This window comes from Lithobates pipiens, unplaced genomic scaffold (assembly GCF_037356315.1).
Source record: "Lithobates pipiens isolate NorthernLeopardFrog02 unplaced genomic scaffold, aLitPip1_a1.2 Scaffold_28, whole genome shotgun sequence".
NCBI lineage: Eukaryota > Metazoa > Chordata > Amphibia > Anura > Ranidae > Lithobates > Lithobates pipiens.
This window is the reverse complement of record NW_027507789.1, coordinates 107,775,999-107,791,796: the sequence shown is the minus strand read 5'-3', so window position 1 is coordinate 107,791,796 and position 15,798 is coordinate 107,775,999. Positions and strand designations below refer to the sequence as shown.

Below are 15,798 nucleotides of genomic sequence, written 5' to 3'. Positions count from 1 at the left end.
TTGTTATTGCACAAAGTTGGTGTATTGGGATAGAGCTGGAGGAATGTGCATGTATTGGTGAGATATGCTGTGTATATAGGTTTTCTATTGGATTTCACTATACAAAGCCTGATTATTGGAAGACGCTTCCTCCCCAAGAAAGCCCAGTATGTCCGAATATATAAGACACCTCTCACTTTCTCACCATGCAATGCAGGGACATCAGACTCTGCACCGATTGTAAACTGAAGAAGATAAGAATTCTAGGACAATCGTTTCCATTGAACCCCCAGGCACGCTCCCTTAGCCACGCCCCCTAATCCCACTCCGCTTCTCATAACTGTCTCTTGTGAGCCGTGCATGCCGAACGCCAGTCACCCCCCCCCCCCCTCCTACAGAACTACTACTCCCAGAAGCCCTCGCGCTCGCCTGCTTCCTTCTTTGTATTTTACTGGCAGCCAACTAGAACTTTCTTTTGTAAGCTCAACCAATCTGCTTCCCTGCATTGACCAGTGAGCGCGCGCATCCTTAGCTTGACGTTGCTAGTAGCCAATCAGGGAAGGCAGAAGGAAACCCGCTTTGAAGAGTGGAAGCGTGTGTGTCAGGAGTCGGCCTCAGTGAGTACAGAGGAGGACTGTTGTATTCCGCTGGAGTCCAGCTCTTCCCATTGTGACAGACAGGTATTCCTGGATGATGTGTCCTGTTTATTAATAACGGCTGTGCAGTGCGTGGCCTGTGTTCTTGTGTGTACAGAGCCTGTCCTCACACCAAGGCAGACTTCAGTCTGTATGAGTGCAGGAATGGTTCCTAAAAATGGAAACTTCTTAACACTGAGGTGTTTTTCAGGCGCTAAAGGACTAAAAATAGCGCCTTCAAAGTGCTTGAAAAACGCCTCCTCTGCCACCCCAATGTGAAAACCCGAGTGCTTTCCCACTGGAGCGCTGTGCTGACAGGACGTTAAGGGTGCTTTCACACTGGTGCGGGTGGGTGTTGTTCTAGTGGGTTAAAACCGCCAGCAAAGCGCTGCTGCCCCGTTTTTTTTCAATGGGAAGGGGCACTTTAGCAGCGGTGAATACATTGACGCACTTTTTTGTTTATAGTGCAAAAAATAGAAACCACAGTGGTGATCAAATACCACCAAAAGAAAGCTCTGTTTGTGGGAAAAAAAAAAGACATACATTTTGTTTAGTTACAGCGTCGCACGTCCGCGCAATTGTCAGTTAAAAATATGCAGTGCCGTATCGCAAAAAATGGCCCGGTCATTAACCACTTCCTGCCCGGCCTATAGCAAAATGATGGCCAGGCGGTGGTTCAGTTATACTGACTGGGCGTCATATGACATCCTTCAGGATAACAGCTGCCAAAGCACCCGGGGGAGGGGGGAGTGCGCATCACGGCGAATGGTGGAGCGGTGTGTCAGACACATCGCTTCATAGATCTTGGCAAAGAGCCTCTTTACCACATGATCAGCTGTGTCCAATCATGGCTGATCACGATGTCAACAGGAAAAACCATTGATTGGCTTTTCCTCACTCGCGTCTGACAGACGCGAGTAGATGACAGCCGATCGGTGGCTCTCCTGACGGGGTTTCTGCTCTGATTATTTATCAGCACAGCCCCCCCCCTCGGATGCCCACACTAGACCACCAGGAAAGCTGCCAGGACCACCAGGGAAGGGAGCAACATGTGGATGCCCAGGTATGTACCCCATGGCCATCCACATGTGCAAATTATGCCCAATCTGTGCCCACAAATTGGCACTGACTGGCACCATTATATAACATGATGCTCAGCAATGCCACTCAACCGTGTCATCAGTGCCTATTCATGCCACCGATCAGTGCAGCCATATCAGTGCCTGTCATTAAAGAAGGAAACGTACTTATTTACAATTTTTTTTTAAAAGAAACAAAAAAACTTAAAAAAAAAAAAAAATATTTTTTGGTCTTTTCTTATTTGTTGCGCAAAAAATAAAAACCCCAGAGGTGATTAAATACCCCCAAAAGAAAGCTCTATTTGTGGGGGAAAAAAATTATACAAAATTTGTTTGGGTACAGTGTTGTATGACCACGCAATTGTCATTCAAATTGCAACAGCGCTGAAAATTGGCTTGGGCAGGACGGTATCTAAGTGCCTGGTATTGAAGTGGTTAAGGGAATAAATCCTTCTGGTCCTTAAGTGGTTAAAAAACCCCCCAAAAAACTAACCTTTGCTATCACCTGGGAAAAACTACGGTGGAGCGTCACTCATTCACGGTCCTCTGTGAATGGGAAAACTACCTTTTGTGGCTGTCAGCTTGTAGTTTTCAGTGAACTAACATTACTTTTTGGTAGTTCATAGGTCTTCCTGTCAGATAGTATCTGCTTGCCGTATGATGTACGAGCAGACAGATACTGACAGGTCTGCAGGAGACCTGCATGGCACCAGCAATCTGCTGATCACTGGTGCAATGCTTTTAGAGGCTCCAGAAACAAAAAATAATACACTTTTTTTTTTTTTTTTTTTTTTTTTTTTTTATTCCCAAACATAAAAGTGCATTTATTTTTTGTTAAAAGGTGAATTTATCCTTTAACTCCTTCCTGCCTGCGCTATAGCCGAAAGATGGCTACAGCACAGGCTTAATTTGCCAGGAGGACCTACATGAGGGGTCTCAAACTCGAATTGCCTGAGGGCCACATGACAAGTTTTCTTATCCCATGGGGGCCGCATGCAAACTTTCAAAACTTCAAAAATAAAAACTATACCAGCAATAATATACTATACTAAACCCAGCACTGGTGTCAAACGCGTTATTAAACCCAGCACTGGTGTAAGCAAAACGCATTATTAACTCCCAGCACTAGTGTCAGCAAAATGCATTATTAACCCCCAGCATTGGTGTCAGCAAAACGCATTATTAACCCCCAGCATTGGTGTCAGCAAAACGCATTATTAACCCCCAGCATTGGTGTCAGCAAAACGCATTATTAACCCCCAGCATTGGTGTCAGCAAAACGCATTATTAACCCCCAGCATTGGTGTCAGCAAAACGCATTATTAACCCCCAGCATTGGTGTCAGCAAAACGCATTATTAACCCCCAGCATTGGTGTCAGCAAAACGCATTATTAACCCCCAGCATTGGTGTCAGCAAAACGCATTATTAACCCCCAGCATTGGTGTCAGCAAAACGCATTATTAACCCCCAGCACTGGTGTCAGCAAAACGCATTATTAACCCCCAGCACTGGTGTCAGCAAAACGCATTATTAACCCCCAGCACTGGTGTCAGCAAAACGCATTATTAACCCCCAGCACTGGTGTCAGCAAAACGCATTATTAACCCCCAGCACTGGTGTCAGCAAAACGCATTATTAACCCCCAGCACTGGTGTCAGCAAAACGCATTAATATACCCAGCAATACCCCCACACTAGAGGTCGACTGATATATCGGCCGATATTTGCCTTTTTTTATTAACAGGCATCGGCCGATTGTGCTGATATAAAAAGGCCGATTTAGAACTACAGCACAACTTGGAAATGACTTCTGTAATGGAAGTCAGTGCAAGTTACCTGAGTAGTCATAGAAACGTCTTTCCTCCTCTCTGGGCAGTCTGCCAAGAAAAGAGCAAAAAGATACAATGTTTACACTTGAATGAACTCATCTCAGTGTGTAGAGTTCTCAGTTTAACCATTTAAAGACTAAAGCTTTTCTGACACTTGTTGCTTACAAGTAAAAAATCCAGTATTTTCTGTCAGAAAATCACTTAGACCCCCCAAAAATGATATATATATTTTTTAGCAGAGATCCTAGGGAATGATACAGCGGTTGTTGCAATATTTTATGTCACCCGGCATTTGCGCAGCGGTCTTTCAAATGCATTTTTTTGGGAAAAAAATACACTATTTAAAAAAAAAAAAAAAAAATGAAAAACAGTAAAGTTAGCCCATTTTTTTTTTTTTTTTTTTTTCCAAAAGGTTTGACTACCTGTTTTTATTTAATATATAGTTTTTTTTTATCTAAATCGTACATACAAGTAAACTGATTGGAGGTTTGTTTTGTTTAATAAATGTTTAAATGTAAGAAATTTTCTGTATCACTTATGAAGACTGCTTTCACGCTGGAGCGGGCAGGCGTTGATGGTAAAACGCTGCAAGTTTTAGCGGCTCTTTACCATCATTTTAGCGGTGCTATTTGGCTGCTAGTGGGGCACATAAAACCCAGCTAGTGGCCGAGGAAGAGGTTAAATGCGCCCGTGAAGCACCGCTGCCAAAGCACATTGCATGCGCTTCGGCAGTGGTGCCCATTAATATCAATGGGCAGGAGTGGTGGAGTAGCGGTATACACCACTCCAAACGTGCTGCTTGCAGGACTTTTTTTTTTTTTTTAAGATCCTGCCAGTGCATCGCCTCAATGTGAAAGCACTCTGTCTTTCACAGACTGCAGGGGAGCTGTTTTGCAGGCACTTTACAGGCGCTATTTTTAGCCCAAAAGCGCCTGAAAAACGCCCCAGTGGGAAATGTGTGTTAGATTTTATGAGATGAAGGGGGATTAAAAAAAAAAATCGGCATCATATATCGGCCATCGGCCGCCATGATTTCTAAATATCGGCATCGGCCAGAGAAAAACCCATATCGGTCGACCTCTACCCCACACTCCATAAATACTCTCCACACTGCATGAATACCCCCCACAAATATCCCCCACACTCCATAAATACCCCCCCACACAAATTTCCCAAGTGTTCTTCCAGGACAGCCCTTGAGAGATGGAGCTCCTCCCATCGACACAGGAAACACATTGCCACAGTTCAAAAGGCGGTCCCTCAGGTCCCTGGTCAGTCATTTGTGTTTCCTCCGTCGGAGGAACATGTTGCCAGGAACCTGGAGGCCCCTCTCAGGGGCTGCCTGAGAACCTGTTAGCCATAAGGGACCGGGTCCTGTTTTTTGGCTGCAGTATTGGGTCCATACCTTTCTTTGTGGCTCGGGTACCGTCCAGCTGATTCGGAGCAGACCCGTTACCCTCCTCCTTCCAGTGCCGAGGTGGCCAGGGGCAGAATGGCGCCGGTTTCCCCCAGTAGCGGTGAGTGGAACCTTCCATCTCTGCTCCTTGTTGCGGTGGGGTCGGAGACGCCGAGCGTCACTTCCGGCGGAACCGCGCCATCACTGCGTGCCGAGACTTCCGGTTCCGGGTCTCTAAGGGTACAAGGAGGAGAGGGAGAGCCAGCGCTGTGCCTGTGAAGCCCGACCAGCGTCCAGCTATACCGGATTAGCGGCGGGATCCGGAGCGTCAGAGGGGGACCATGGAGGCTATTCCCCAGGATACTCCGGCGGAGACAGGCACCAGCCAATCCCAGGTAGGCTGCTGGGCATGCTATTACTCTGGTGGAGTGGTGGTGTTTGTAGGCTGGGTCCTGTAGTGCCCCACGGTGGCGGTTTACTCACAGTGAGGTTGTTTGTTAGTGGTGATTCTAAGAAGGGACATGGTGCTGACGCTAAGAAATCCTTTGTCTTCTTATTTTCAGGCTAAAGAGATACCAAGGGAAGACAAGACAGGCCGCAAAAAGTGCCCTAATTGTGGGAATAGGTTGTCCTCTGGCTCTAACAAAGCCCTATGCAAGCAATGCATTGCAAGCTTGCTTAAATCTGAGGCAGATTCCCCTTTAGCAAAGTTTTTGGGCTCCTTTAAAGAGGAAATGGCGTCGACCTTTAATTCCCTCCGGGAGTTAATCACTGACGTGGGATCAGCTGCAGCTGCCTCCACGAGTAAAACAACTATAATCTCCTCCTCACCATGCCTTACAACACCCAGCTCAGGGGAGCCCCGTATGGTCAGGGAGCCTAGCCCCACGTTGATTAGCCCCGAATCCTCTGACACTGACTCGGGTCAGGAAGAGGATCAAGCAGCATCTAAAGCCTCAAAATATAGATTATCTCGAGGAAGTAGATGAGCTAATGGGGGCTATCTATGATACGCTGGAAATTGAGGAGGAAGAAACTCAGTTATCCAGACATGATCAAATGTATGAGGCTCTGGGGAAAAAGAAAGCAAGGGTTTTCCCTATACATAAGGTGCTTTCTGACCTTGTCCTTAAGGAGTGGTCTGAACCAGATAGAAAGGTTTTCTTTCCTAAATCCCTTAAGAGAAGGTTCCCTTTTGATGAGAGCCCAGAGGCGGTCTGGAATAAAAATCCTAAACTAGACGCCCCTCTGTCCAAAATCTTAAAGCAGGCTGATCTGGCCTTTGAGGATATGGGCCACCTGAAAGATCCCATGGACAGGAGAACAGACATTGTCTTAAAGAGGGCCTGGGATGCCTCTATGGCAGGCTTAAAACCAGCTCTAGCCACTTCTTGTGTAGCTAGAAACCTGGAGTTCTGGTTATCGCAACTACAAGAACATTTAAAAGCAGGCACTCCTAGGGGGGAGCTTCTGAAATCCTTCCCTATGCTTTTTAAGGCCACCAGTTTCATCTCTGACGCCTCCACGGACTCCGTAAAATTTACGGCTAAGTCTGCAGCACTTTCAGTGGCAGCAAGGAGGTCAGTATGGATGAAAACCTGGGGGGGAGACACAGCGTCTAAAACCCGCCTGTGCAGCGTCCCTTTTACAGGAGACTTAGTCTTCGGGCCTGAATTAGACTCCGCCTTAGAAAGGACGGCGGATAAAAAGAAAACCTTTCCCGCAAAAAAGAAAAATTTTTCAAAGAACATTTTTTCGTCCCTTTAAGGAACCCTCTAAATCAGAGAAGAGTTCAACCCCCAAAAAACATTGGTCGGGACATAAAGGGAAAGGAAAAGGGGGCATACTGTTTAGCTGCCCCAATCAGGATCCCAAACCCCAGTGACGTCAGGGTTCCTGTGGGAGGAAGATTAAGCAAATTTCTTCCACAATGGGAAGAGACAACCTCGAACGAGTTTGTCTTAAATATAATAAAAAGGGGTCATGCGCTGGAATTCCACAGCAACCCTCCTTCCAAGTTTCTGGTGACAAAGCTTCCAAGTCACTCAGAAAAGGCCAGGGCCTTACCTTTACTGATAGGGGAAATGGTGGATCAAGAGGTATTGACACCAGTCCCTATTCAGGAACAAGGAGACGGTTTTTACTCGCACATTTTTGTGGTAAGAAAGCCGTCAGGGAGATTCAGACTAATTATGAACCTCCGACCACTGAATCGCTCCATCCGTTACAAGAGATTTCGGATGGAGTCCATTTATTCCATAAAGAATCTCCTGCAGAAAGAGATATTTATGGCAACCCTGGATCTAAGGGATGCTTATCTGCATATTCCAATAAGGGAGGAATGCCAGAAATTCCTTCAGATGGCAGTGCAGATAGACACAAAGGTTTACCACTTTCAGTGCAGAGCACTTCCCTTCGGTCTATCATCCTCCCCAAGAATCTTTACCAAGGTTCTCGGAGAGGCTTTAGTTCCACTGAGGCTTCAATCGGTCTCAATTATCCCCTATCTAGATGATCTGCTCCTAACAGCACACTCGGAGAGTCGTCTTTCTCAGGATCTGGAATTGACTCAACTCAGCCTGAGTCGATTAGGGTGGATTGTCAGTCAGGAGAAATCCAAGACAACCCCAACACAGGAGATCCTGTATCTGGGTTACTGGATCAAGTCTGTAGATCAGAAAATTATACTGCCGAAAGAAAAGATTTTGAATCTGTGGCAGAGAATATCTTTTCTTCAATGCAGCCCCAAATGTACGGTGAGGGAAGTAATGTCGGTCTTAGGTCTTATGACGGCAGCCATTCCAGCCGTACAATGGGCCAGGTTCCACCAAAGAGACCTTCAGGGTTTTCTGTTAGAACAATTAAAAGGCAGAGATCTGGAGGAGGAGGTATCGATCCCCTCAAAGATAAAACGCTCCCTCTGGTGGTGGAAGGACAGGGAGAACCTAAACAAAGGGGTTCATTGGGTCCTTCCTATCACTTCAACACTAACAACGGATGCGAGCAGTTGGGGCTGGGGAGCCCACCTCGGCTCAAGCTGGGTCCAGGACAAGTGGACCCCGGAGGAGAAATGTTTCTCTTCCAATTGGAAAGAGCTAACAGCAATCCTGTTCTAGCTTTTCACCCCGCAATACAGGGTCACCATCTACAAGTCCGTTCAGACAATACGACGGCTGTAGCATACATAAACAAACAAGGAGGTACCAGAAGTCCTCGTTTGATGTTGATAGCCAGACGCATTTTCCAGTGGGCAGAAGCCAATCTGGAATCCATTTCTGCAGTTCACCTGAAAGGGGAGCTGAACAACAAGGCGGACTTCTTGAGTCGACAAAAGATTTCGAACCAAGAATGGTCCTTACACCCAGAGGCATTCAATCTCATAACAACTCACTGGGGAAAACCAGAGGTAGACCTTTTTGCGAGCAAAAAGAATGCAAAGGTTCCCAATTTTTTCTCGCTAAACCCAGGAGATCAGCCCCTGGCGGTAGATGCCTTGCAAACTCCATGGACTTTCAGTCTGGCGTATGCATTTCCCCCTCTTCATCTCATTCCGAGGGTCCTAGCAAGATTCCTCAAGGAGAAAACCTGTTTGATTCTAGTAGCACCTTTTTGGCCCAGGAGACCGACAATTGACAGATTGTCCGCCTCTAAGACTTCCCTACAGACAGGACCTCCTGTCGCAGGGACCTCTTTACCATCCACAGGTCGCCACACTGAAGCTTTCAGCGTGGTTACTGAAGAGGAAATCTTAAGGAGTAAGGGCCTGACAGATGAGGTAATTGCGACCTTACTACAGAGTCGCAAACCAGTCACGAGGGCTATTTACAAAAAAGTCTGGAAAAAATGTAATAGCTGGCTGAATAGCCGTGACATAAATACGGCTAATATTCTACAGTTTTTACAGGAAGGTGTAAACAAGGGTTTAACCCTAAGTACTATTAAGGTACAGATAGCTGCCTTAAGTGTGTACCTAGATGAACGCTTACAGGAAAATCCTTTTGTCGGTAGATTCTGTAAGGCAGTCGCTAGACGTAAGCCAGTCAGAATCACCAAAGTCCCATCCTGGGATTTAGCAGTTGTACTAAAAGCTTTCTTGGGGTCACCCTTTGAGCCTATCTCAGAGGCCTCCCTAAGGCTTATTACATTTAAGACAGTACTCCTGGTGGCAATCACTTCAGCCCGTAGGGTCAGTGAAATCCAAGCCCTTTCCATCAGGGAACCATTCCTACAGATCCTAGAAGACAGAGTCATACTAAAGACAGACCCTGGGTTCTTACCAAAGGTAGCATCTAGCTTCCATAGGTCCCAAGATATTGTCCTCCCTTCATTTTGTCAAAATGCAGCAAATGAGAAAGAGGAACGTTTTCATTTATTGGATGTGAGGAGGTGTATTCTAGAATATCTTAAAATAACAAATCCATTCAGAATCTGACTCCCTTTTTTCCGGACAGCGTAGGGGACAGAAAGCTTCAAAAGTAACCATAGCTAGATGGATTAGGCTAGCTATAGCAGAGGGGTATAAGGCCTTGAATAGAGATCCTCCTGAGGGTGTTAAAGCTCACTCCACAAGAGCGTTGTCTGCATCCTGGGCAGAAAGAGCTGGTGCCACCCCGGAGCAGGTATGTAAAGCAGCCACATGGTCAAGCTTTTCCACCTTTACAAGGCATTACCGACTGGACTTAATGTCTAGTCAGGATCAGGCCTTTGGGAGGAAAGTCCTCCAGGCCGTGGTCCCCCCCTAATCTGGTAAGTACTTGGGGATCCTCTCAAGGGCTGTCCTGGAAGAACACTTGGGAAAACTGGAGTTAGTACTTACCGGTAACTCCTTTTCCGGTGGTCTTCCAGGACAGCACGATCCCACCCTTTATTTGATTATAGTGATGTACTAATGTTCTTACCTGTTATGGTTTATATGTTTTTCAGTTCCATCCTTCGGTTCTTGGTGAATGACTGACCAGGGACCTGAGGGACCGCCTTTTGAACTGTGGCAATGTGTTTCCTGTGTCGATGGGAGGAGCTCCATCTCTCAAGGGCTGTCCTGGAAGACCACCGGAAAAGGAGTTACCGGTAAGTACTAACTCCAGTTTTCTACCCGTCACCCCACTAAGGACTTGCCTCAGTGTGATGGCTCACTCCTCTCTCCTCAAGTCAGCTCCTGGCTTCAACACAGGGCACCCAGAGAAGAACACAATCTCCTGCCCTGAGGTGGCAGCAGGACCCTGGATTGGGAGCTCTGATCGATCTCCAGTGCCTAGGTGGGCGGGGCGATGGGCGGATCTTTCCTCCACTCCTTCCTCCACTCTGTTCTCTCTCTGGGCTGCAGCAGCATGTAGCAGAGGAGGACACAGGAGGCGGAGACAAAGCTCTTCGGCGCCTCCCCCTCTGCGGTACAATGCCGTTCAGGATGGGCCCTGCCTGCGGGCCATTTATAACCAATCTGCGGGCCGCAAATGGCCCGTGGGCCGGTACTTTGAGACCACTGACCTACATGAATGTCTCCCATAATTGCTCTGCCTGTGGCACTCTGTTTATGCTGAGTCCTTAGGACTCCAAAGACATCTGATCACGGAAGTAAACAAGCCGGCTATCGGCTTATCTTTCCTCATGCTGATAATGTGAGGAGAGAGAAAATGAGCCAATGACCGGCTTCTTTTAAAAGGACATTGGCTATGATCATCAGTGCTGCCAACCAGTGCCTGTCTGTGTGCCTCCTCATCGGTTTCACCCATCAGTGCAGCATCGTCGGCGCACATCAGTGAAGAAAAATTACCTGTTTACATTTTTTTTATAACTATGACCTTTTTTTTTTTTTTCTTTGGTCTTTTTTCATTTGTTTAGTAAAAAAATAATAAAAAATAAATAACCCAGTGGTGATTAAATACCATTAAAAAGAAAAAAATGTCATATGAGTACAGTGTTGCATGACCGCGCAATTGTCATTCAAAGTGCGACAGCACTGAAAATTGGTCTGGGCAGGAAGGGGGAAAAAGCTGACTGCTTCATGTATGAATATGGTGGCGGAGTGGCTCGTCTGTCCTGGATCATGTACCTGGGTAACAAAAAACAACAAATCCCTTAGTAAAAACACCACAGTAAACACACTAAGCACACATTTAACCCTTTGTGCACCCTAGATGTTAACCACAGTCAGTGTCATTAGTACAGTGACAGTGTGTATATTTTTTTTTTTTAGCACTGATCACTGTATCAGTGTCACTTGTTCCCACAAAGTGTCAGTCTGCCTGCGTTACTATCACAGTTTTGGTATAAGTTGTTGATTGCCGCCATTACCAGGGAAAAATAAAATTCCAGTATGTATACGATAGTTTGTAGACGCTTTAACTTTCTCGTAACCAATTAATATATGCTTGTTGGGATTTTTTTACCAAAAAAATGTAGCAGAATACACATTGGCTTAACTGTTTGAAGAAATTCGATTTTTTTCTACATTATTATATGTAATATAGCCGAAAGTAAACTTTTTTTTTTGTTTTGTTTTCCATTTATAGTGCAATAAAAAACCCAGAGGTGATCAAATACCACCAATAGAAAGCTCTGTGGGGAAAAAATATATATATATTTTAATTTCCTGATAGACTCCATGGCAGCATACGTGTGGATTAGCCCCACATCCATAACTGCCCTATAGGACACCTTTCCCATAAATCTTTGCTCCGGGCTACAGGCCATATTCCTTTTTTGTCCTCCTCCGTAGGACCAAGTCGGTGGTTCTCCTACCTGAAGACGACTCCCCTGCTATCAGGATCGGCTGAGCGACCAGTTGTCACATCCCTCCGATAAGCCTTGACTTTTAAGCAGGGTATGGAGCATATGAGCACAGTAGTGCTGAAGAGCTGGAAGCCTGGCCATCAGCAGGTGAGCGCGCATGGGCCCGATTGCCTAGTTGTCAACAGGCGCCCATTAACTACCACAAAGCCGGGTGTGTGTATGGGGTTCCCTTGGCCCAGGCGATCATAGGGTTGAGTGGTAACATGGAAAATGTCATCCATGGCAGTGTTAGTTTATATACAGTATCTGATAAGAGTACACCCCTCATGTTTTTGTAAATATTTTATTATCTTTTCATATGACAACACTGGAGAAATGACACTTTGCTACAATGTAAAGTAGTAAGTGTACAGCTTGCATAACAGTGTAAATTTGCTGTCCCCTTTAAAATAACTCAACACGCAGCCATTTATGTCTAAACCGCTGCCAACAAAAGTTAAAGTGAAAATGCCCATAGTGTCAATATTTTGTGTGGCCAACATTATTTTCCAGCACGGCCTTAACCCTCTTGGGCATGGAGTTCACCAGAGCTTCACAGGTTGCCACTGGAGTCCTCTTCCATGATGACATCAAGGAGCTGGTGGATGTTAGAGACCTTGCCCTCCTCCACCTTCTGTTTGAGGGTGCCCCACAGATGCTCAATACGGTTTAGGTCTGGATACATGCTTGCCTAGGCCATCACCTTTACCCTCAGCTTCTTTATCAAGGCAGTGGTTGTCTTGGAAGTGTGTTTGGGGTCGTTATCACGTTGGAATATTGCCCTGTGACCCAGTCTCTGAGGGGAGGGGATCATGCTCTGCTTCAGTATGTCACAGTACATGTTGGCATTCGTGGTTCCCGCAATCAACTGTAGCTCCCCAGTGCCAGCAGCACTCATGCAGCCCCAGACCATGACACTCCCACCACCATGCTTGACACACTTGTATTTGTACTCCTTACCTGGTTGCTGCCACACACGTTTGACACCATCTGAACCAAATAAGTTTATCTTGGTTTCATCATACCACAGGATATGGTCCAGTAATCCATGTCCTTAGTCTGCTTGTCTTCAGCAAATTGTTGTGGGCTTTCTTGTGCATAATTTTTAGAAGAGGCTTCCTTCTGGGATGACAGCCATGCAGACCAATTTGATGCAGTGTGCAGTGTATGGTCTAAGCACTGACGAGCTGACACCCCCCCACCCCTTCAACCTCTGCAGCAATGCTGGCAGCACTCATGCGTCTATTTTCCAAAGACCACCTCCGTGTATGACGCTAAGCACGTTCACTCAACTTCTTTGGACCATGGTGAGGCCTATTCTTCTTTTTTTTTTTTTTTTTTTTTAATCAGTACATTTTTATTGGTTTTCAAAAAGTTTTCACAAACATTGAATCAAGGTACATGGGGAAAAGGTTTTCAAAGGAAAAAAAAAGAACATCAAGAAAACAGGTATTGTTACACACAGTATGCCTTGCACAACATAGTAAGGAAGAGTTGTATGCTTATCAATACAATATGCTTACATCAGCGTTAAGGTCGTTAAGGTATTGAAGGTATTACTCTACGGGCTAGGTTTGAAGCTCTTGCACCAGGTTTGCCATGCTTTCTCAAACTTGTGGCATTTCAGGTTATTGATGGCTAATAGGCGTTCAAACACGTGGTTTCTATTAACCAAGGTATACACATCAGAAATATTAATGGCCGAAGTGTCTTTCCAATTTTGTAGGATGAGATTCCTAGTTGCTAGTAAGATATGGGTAACAACTGGCCTATCACCTGGGGGGAAATTATCTATACCTATTTGCAGTATAGCCAGAGCAGGATTTGGGGGCGTTGATATGCCTGTGAGAGATGCTATAAGGTTGAAAACTTTATTCCACAAGCTGGTTAGGCTCGGGCATTCCCACAGCATATGGAGCAGATTACCCGTTTTTGACCACATTTTCTCCAACAAAGTGGCGATGAGCTCGGAAAGAAGATGGCGATTCTAAACGGTGTATAGTGCCATCCATTGAGAATTTTAAGTGTCATTTGCCAATGATTCACACAGTGGGAAGCTTGGTGAATAGATCGGAAAGCTTGAGACCATTGTTCGTTGGAGAAAGAGGTGGACAAGTCCTTTTCCCACTGTTTAAGGTTCGACGTTTTGCAAAAGGAATTTTTATTATTGATGAGATTATAGAATAGAGATATACCTTTAATAGAGTGTTGGGCAGTAGAAAAGAAGTGCCATGCCTTAGGGGACATTATTAAATTGGGGGCTGGGTGTGTCCTCAAGTAGTGGGAGATACGTAGACAGGAAACCACAAAGTGCTCGGAAGCTGAAATTCAGCCATAATAAGTTCTGCAGACTTCGGTTTCTGATCTGTAAATGGATCCGACAAGGATACGGCTCCTCCCATCTTCAACTGAGTGGTTGAAAGCAGAGGGAGCTTCGTCTCCAGAATTTCTATGGGAAAATCATATGGGATGCTTTGCGAGTCGCTGCAGTCTAATCGGAGGAGAAACCTCCATGCCTGTAGACACCTGTGCTGAGGGTAACAAGTTTCCCAAAGACCAGTGTTCCCACAGGTCACTTAGGAGAAATAGCCGGGTATCGGCTACCGGCAGTAGTGACTTTTCTAGGTCTACCCATAGCGGGTAGTCTACCGGGAGAAACCAATGGCGGAGTTGGTCGAGTCTAGTAGCCCAAAAGTAGTCTAATAAGTCTGGGTATCCTATTCCCCCTACTCTTTTGTGCGGGTTAAGGTTAGAGCGTGAACATCTGGCTCTTTTGCCTCCCCAAGTAAATTTCCATAAGACCGTAGACATTTCACGAATGAAACGAGTCAGAATTGGGATAGGCAGGGAACGAAAGAGGTAGAGGATTTGTGGTAGTATAGCCATCTTGAAAGCTGCCATTCTGCCTAACCAGGACAATTCTTTTTTCGCGATTTCATTGAGTTGGTGGGTCATTTTGATTATGAATGGACCGAAGTTTTCCGCTGCTAGCGAGGTGGTGTTGTTGGTAATATTAATACCTAAGTATTTAATATTACGTTTACTCCAAGTGTATGGTAGGGTTTTCTGGAGACTAAGTTTGATAGATCGAGAAATCCCCAAATCTAAGACCAGTGATTTGTTAAAGTTAACCTTATAGTAAGATATATCCCCAAAGGTGGTTAGTAAGTTGTGAGCTTGGGGGAGAGACGTGCATGGATCTGTCAGCATAAGTATAACATCGTCGGCAAATAAATTAATGACATGTTTTTGATGTCCCAATGTAAACCCTTTGATGTGGGTGTGTGCACGTATAGTTTCTGCTAGGGGTTCCATCATAAGATTGAAGATTGTGGGGGATAGGGGGCAAACTTGGTGTGTGCCGTTAGAAATAGTAAATGGTTTGGACAATATGCCCGAGGAGTATACCTGTGCTGACGGGCACGAGTAAAGAGCCATTATTACGGTCAAGATTGGGCCCCGGAAACCAAAACCATTCAGAACCACTTCCATATACCTCCAATGAACCCGGTCAAACGCCTTCTCTGCATCTATGGAAAGAAGCAGAGATGGCCTTCTAGATTTAACAGCATGGTGAATGATGTCAATAATACGACGAGTAGCATCAGAGGTTTGTCTCCCCCTCACAAAGCCCATCTGGTCGCGCTTAATAATATGTGGGCTTATGTGCATCAAACGTTTGGCCAATAATTTAGCATAGATTTTGATGTCTGAATTGAGTAATGATATAGGTCTAAAGTTGGCTGGGGTAGTGGGGTCTTTTCCAGGTTTGGGTAGGGTCACAATATGAGCTCTCAGCATTTCAGGGGGAAAATATGATACATCCGTGGCCTTCTGGAAGGTTTCTAACATGTGTGGGGCTAGTGTCTCTTTAAAGACCTTGTAGTATTCATTACTGAATCCATCTGTTCCTGGGGATTTACCATTAGGAGTGGACATTATAATTTGGGAGAGTTCCTGAACCGAGAATGGAGCATTAAGCAATGAGAGTTGGTCTTCTGTTATCGAGGGGAGTTTTACCTGCTGAAGGAATTTTTGAATATCTGTCATCGTGGGCTGGGGAACTGAAGCATCTTTTGTGTAAATTATACAAGGACTCATAGTATTCAGC

The 15,798-nt window shown here is 45.5% G+C and overlaps 1 protein-coding gene across 6 annotated transcripts in view; it reads left to right on the top strand.

Moving 5' to 3' along the window:
• Window positions 1-498: 498 nt before the first annotated feature.
• TRMT1L (tRNA methyltransferase 1L) overlaps window positions 499-15,798 on the top strand; it is a 358,814-nt gene continuing 343,514 nt past the window's right edge. For 3 of the 6 annotated variants that reach the window (XM_077459512.1, XM_077459511.1, XM_077459507.1), the window contains exon 1: window positions 499-659. The gene's annotated coding sequence lies outside the window, so the exon portion shown is untranslated. Of the gene's footprint in view, window positions 660-11,775; window positions 11,796-15,798 lie in introns of those variants that run through there. The other 3 variants (XM_077459513.1, XM_077459508.1, XM_077459510.1) reach the window with 3 other exon arrangements.